Genomic DNA, 6,216 nt, shown 5'->3' on the forward strand with positions numbered 1-6,216 from the left:
CATTTGAATATCACTTGAATTATCATGAATTTCTCTATATTGGGTATTGCTTGCTTTTCTTGATCTTCCAATTTTAGTACCAAAAATGTGATAAGTACACTCTACAATCAAATGGCCTTGTACCTAATACTTGTCATGCTTCTTGTCATGCTTCTAGCTCCTCTCAAAACCAAACCTAAGTTCCTCAACCACTTGTAACGATGATTCCAACTTGAGGACCTTTCAATTTAAGTGACTCAAGATCAATCCAACATTTGTCACTTTTCTGGCAGATTTTGTACTTCTCAAAGAATACATCAAATCTCTCAAAGTACATGTTGAATTGCCACAAAAATTTGTAAAGATGTGTGGCACTAAGTCATCTAGTAGTCATAAAAACTTGAGTTTCAATGCTTTTCTAGATTGCTACCAGATTTCACATCTTCACTCATGGGTGCATGCTGAAAACTGCTGCACATGCATTGACAAGATCCACTCCAAAACTAAAGTATTTCTCATCATATTCTCATGAAATTTGTACAACAACTAGTACCATAAGTGTAGGGCATGCATACCAAATTTCAAGCCAATCCAAATAGATTTGATCATCCAACTATGACTATCTTCTCAGCTTACTCAGATTTTCAATAAAGGATAGATTTTGAGCAATTGAGCTATACTTCATCAAATTGAATCAAACTTGATGTCAACTTGTTTGAATACTCTCACAAGACTTATATTCAATTATATCGCATACTAAATGTCATCTCAAGATCATATCCTTTCAAATTAACTCAATTTTGAATACTAAGCATTTAATCCATTCAAACATCTTATAGCAAGCAACACGAGCATATATATCCAATTCAAACATCTCATATGCACCCAAATGAATGTGATCAACTAGGGATATACCTTTGTAGCTCATGATAAGTTCAGCTGTCAGGATCCTCCTTTTTGTCCATTAGCGGACTGTCCGCGATATCCTAGCGGACCGTCCGCCTTTGAATTTTCACACTGCCGCTCGACTGAAACTGCCTCTGGCAAATACTGCCCAACACAGGCGGACCGTCCGTGGTCCTTTGGCGGACTGTCCGCAGTGTATTTTTGCGATTGAGAACTTATCTGGTGAACAAGTCCCATGAACGGCGGACTGTCCGCCTCTTACCTGCGGACTGTCCGCACTACCAAAATTCAGACAGCCCAGAATTTTGCCAACTTTCACAATTTCAATTTTGAATTTGTATCATTGCTCATATAAAAATCCAAAAAAACTCAAATCTTGCATGAAAACCTTCAAAAGACTCATATGAACAAGTTACAATAAGAATTCAAAAATAAAACGAGTAAAATCATGAAAACTCATAAATGGCTCAAAATTGCTTCAAAAAATCATAAAAATGAAACAAAGAGTATCCATAAGAACCAAATGTCATATGTACTAGTTTTCAAATCATTTTTGAGAAGTCAATGACATTTAACTCATTTTCCAATATGCAAAATGATTTTTCATCCAAAACAAGATTCAACTCAAATAAATTTGCACGCCATCAAATATTTCCAATAAATCATCGCAACTAGAAAAAGATACTTGTATGTTGTAGTACTTGGACTTCATTGTTTTGACTTGACATTGGGATGAGAATAGCACTAGGCTTCAATTACTTGACTCAATCACATGATGAACAAGATAAAACCAATTGAGTCAAGCCTCCAATGTCATTGGTACCTACACACATTTATCCACGTTTTGATGGTACCCAAACTAGGTTGGGTCCTCTCAAGTTATGAGCAACATACTTTGGCAAAGCCTTAGTATGAATAGCGGGATGTTTTGTAATAGCAACAAATGAGGTACCCTTACCATCCTTTCTAAGCATAATATTTGCATCAATTGAAATAGGCTTAGAATTATTACCTAAGGGACATGAATAAGCTATGTGTCCCCTTTCCCGGCATAAGTAGCATCTTCTCTTTTGTTGAGCCTTTTCTTCCTTACTCATTTGATGCTTCTCATTGCCTTGCTTCTCATTGTTTGCTTGAGCCTTCTTCTCAAACTTGTTTGGGCAACCCGAAGCTAGGTGACCCAATATTGCACAACTATGGCACTTGATGTGAGCATGTGGATTCTTATCTTGAATATTGTTCTTGCTCAACATCTTGGCATCTTGAATATGAGTTGGATGCCTTGCTCTTGCCTTGCCACCCCTTCTTGTTCTCTTTTTCATCATATTCAAATCATCAACTTGATCATCATGGTTGATCTTGACTTGAAGTTGGGGTGCCTTCTCTTGCTCAACTTGTGGCTTTGGTTGAGGTTCTTGTTGCTTCACCAATTGCTTGGTTGGGCACATTGAGGTGAGGTGACCCCAAGTGCGGCACTTGAAGCATTTGATATGTTTAAGCTTCTCTTCTTCCTTCTTCAACTTTAGCTTTTCTTTGTTGGGGCAACCATTTGCAAGATGTCCCATCTCATGGCATTGAAAGCACATGAAATGAGATAGCTTCATTTCTTCTTGCTTCTTCATCTTTCTATTATATTTATTTTTGCCCCATTTCTTGCCTTTGCCTTCGCTCTCGATGGAACCAATGCCACTCATGTCACCGAAGCTTCTTTGATTTTTGATTATGCTTTCAAGGGTGACTTTTGATTTTGTCCATCTCTCTATCTTGTTGCTCAAATACTTCACTTGACTTTGGAGCTCTTTGTTTTCTTCTACAAGGTTAGTCTCATATTGCATAGTAGAAGAAGAACAAGCATCTATATGTGAAGTACATGGCATAGACAATAAATCATCACATGAGGTGGATACATGTTTCTTTCCTACATCACAAGGGTTAGCAATATTTTGCAATTGATCTTTTAACCCATGTGATGAGCTCTCACTAGTTTTAATTCCTTTACTAGAAAATTTGTTAGTGAATAAAGCATGGTCTAGTACCAAATTCTCATGAGCAACACTAAGCTCCTCATGAGTCAATTTTAGCTCATCATGTGAACAACTCATGACATAAAGTAGATGCTTTTGTTGTTCACATGTGTCTTTGAGAAAAGAGTTTTCTTTTTCAAATTTGATTGTTTTGGCTAACACTTCCTCAAATAATTTGGTCAAGCTAGCATATCTACTCAAGAGCTCATCATATGAATTAAGATCAATCACATTGCAATTTGATACCTTTGTGTCACCTTGTGACATGAAGCAATGTGGAGATGGAGATGAGCTTGACATAGCAATATCATCCATACATGAGCCAACTTGATCATCAAGTATGCTTGGAGTAGAATAATAATTTGCAACACTTGAATCATCATCAATCATGTCAAGTGAACTTGTTGTAGATTGATTATCATCGTCATCACTTGACCATGACGTGGAGCAATCTTCCACAACCACCATGTCATGGATGTGCTCATCATCCTCATGCACTTCCTCCTTGGTCTTATAATCATCATGATCATCGGAGGCCACCCCATATTTCTCATTTAGATAACTCCAAATCTCATGGGCGGTTTCCTTGTCCATGATCTCATCAAAAATGTAATTATGCAAAGATCTAAACAAGATGTTAGTAGCTTGGATGTCTAGATCTAGGCATTTCTCTTGTGTTGGAGTTAGATTTCCTTCATCTAACACATGAGAAAAACATACATCCACCATCCACCACATTTAAGGGCAAATAAATTTAAAATTGCATATCATCCAATTTTCCCACCGTGCAAAGTGTGTGCCATCAAAAATATGTGGACACTCAACATCTAGCCCATAAGTCGCCATCCTCTCAGGTCGGTAAGGACCACAAATGAGAGACCTCGGCTCTGATACCACTTGTAGGGTCGAGATGGCAGACTAGAGGGGGGGTGAATAGTCCTTTCTAAAACTAATTGCGCCGGCTAACCGAAACTTATGCGGAATTGAAACTATTCGCTTAGCCAAGACTACACCCCTCTAATTATAACTCTAAGGCACCTCCAAAAAGATTCTACACAAAGCAAATGGAGTGCCAAGCTAGTAAGAGCTCTCTTAATAATTCTAATGCCAAGTCACACAAGCCTAAGCACTAGTACTTCACAAACCGGGGGAGCTCCTACACAATTCTAATGAGCAAAAGCACAAAGCCAACCTAAGCTCACTAGATGCTCAAGGACAAGGATACACAATCCAAATCTAAGAGCTCAACTTGCTTAGTTACACAATCTAAGCAAGAGCAGCTAATTAAGCTACACAAGCTAACTAGATACACTAGGATCTCTACTTCTAGCTACACAAGCAAGAAGATGATTAGCAAGCTACACAAGCTAACTAATCACTAGAGAGCAACTACACAAGCACAAGATATAGAAGAATGTAAATACAATGCTTGTGATTTGGAGAATGCAAACCACCGAGAAGAGTAGACAAAGTTGACACGGTGATTTTTATCCCGAGGTTCACTTGGTTGCCACCAAGCTAATCCCCGTTGAGACAAGCTCCAAGGTTGCCGCCGATCCTCTTGCTAGTGGTGACTCTCAAGTCACACTCTCCCACGTGGAGTGCTCACACCGAGCTCTAGCACATGATCCGGCCGGACCACTTGTTGCTCTTCACGTCTCGCTCAACTAGAGTTGCTCTTCGCGGCTCCCGCGGGGTGAGCACAATACCCCTCACAATCTCTTCTCCGGAGCACCGCACAATCTTCTTGTGGGCTTCAACGGAGCCTCTTGCCACCAAGCCGTCTAGGAGGTGGCAACCTCCAAGAGTAACAAGCACACCAGCTTGCAACACGATCACCTAGTGCCACTCGATGCAAACTCTCAAAGCAATCGCATTAGAATCGCTCTCTCACTCGATCAGATGATTACTATCAAGTTAGAGTGAGTAGAGGGCTCTCAAGCACTCTCACACATGGACACCAAGTCCCCAAGGTGCTCAGCACCTCAAATGGCCGACCACACCCTCTATTTATAGAGGGAGGCCCCAAACTAGCCGTTACACTCAAATCCCGTGAAAACTGAGTTTTCGCGGACTGTCCGCCTCACAAAAACCGGACCGTCCGCCATTTAAAACCAACGGCTAGAACTGCAATGATTATGTGTCAGAGTCGACCGTTAGAGCCTCGGGCGGACTGTCCGCGCCCCTGGGGTGGACTGTCCGCGGTTCAAAACTTCGAACCAACCGATTTGCAAACGTCTCTGACTAAATCTGGAAGTTACCGGCGGACTGTCCGCTCCCCAGGGGCGGATTGTCCGCAGTTCAAAACGTGAGCACACACAGAAACCGCAGTGTTTCTGTCCCAGAAATTTCAGTAGGAGGCAGACCGTCCGCCCCCAAGGACCGGACGGTCCGCAGGTCATTTTGGGCACCCAAGACAGAACAACCAAGTTTCTGCGCCCGTTTCAGCTTTTAAAGGCGGACCGTCCGCCCCCATGGACCGGACGGTCCGCAGGTCATTTTGGACCACCCACAGAGCCAAAAACGTTTCTTTTTGAGCTCAACCGAGATAACGGCGGACCGTCCGCCCCTCAAGGGCGGACCGTCCGTAGGTCTAGGGCGGACCGTCCGCAGGTCTATTTCCAACAGAAATGTACCTCGGTAAAACGGCCATAACTCTTAGCTCCGATGTCCAAATTAGGTGATCTTGGACTCTATGGAAAGCTAATTCAGAGGGCTACACAACCCAACTGAATTCTTGATCCAAAACACAATGGATCAAAGCAGTATTCCACTCCAAGAGACAACCTAATTTCCGGAGAAAACCAAAAGACCTTTCTTGCTTCCCAAAGTTGATCAACATCAACTCCAACTCTTTCTCCTTTGCAAATGTGCCAACACCACCATGTGAACAACACCATGTGCATGTGTGTTAGCATTTCACAATCATTTTCAAATGATTTTCACTTGATCTCACCACGCCACTCGATCCTAGCAACATCGCAATGTTAGATCGCTCAAGTGGCACTAGATGACCGATATGCAAACAAGTTTGCCCCTCTTGATAGTACGGCCATCTATCCTAAATCCGGTCATGCACTTCTCTACATAACCTTTGACCGGTGAAATGAAATGCCCTACAAGTCATACCTTTGCCTTGCGCATTCCATTTCATCTTCCCAAATGTTGATGCCACACAAGCACCAAACTCCATCAAGCCTTTTGATCATCATTATGAGTCAACACTTGGCTTGATCTTTCTTAAATGATATGATCCACTCCATATCATCACATGACCTCTTTGGTCCATCGATCTTGACCTTGCTCG

This window comes from Panicum virgatum, chromosome 1N (genome assembly GCF_016808335.1).
Source record: "Panicum virgatum strain AP13 chromosome 1N, P.virgatum_v5, whole genome shotgun sequence".
In the NCBI taxonomy this organism is placed as follows: domain Eukaryota; kingdom Viridiplantae; phylum Streptophyta; class Magnoliopsida; order Poales; family Poaceae; genus Panicum; species Panicum virgatum.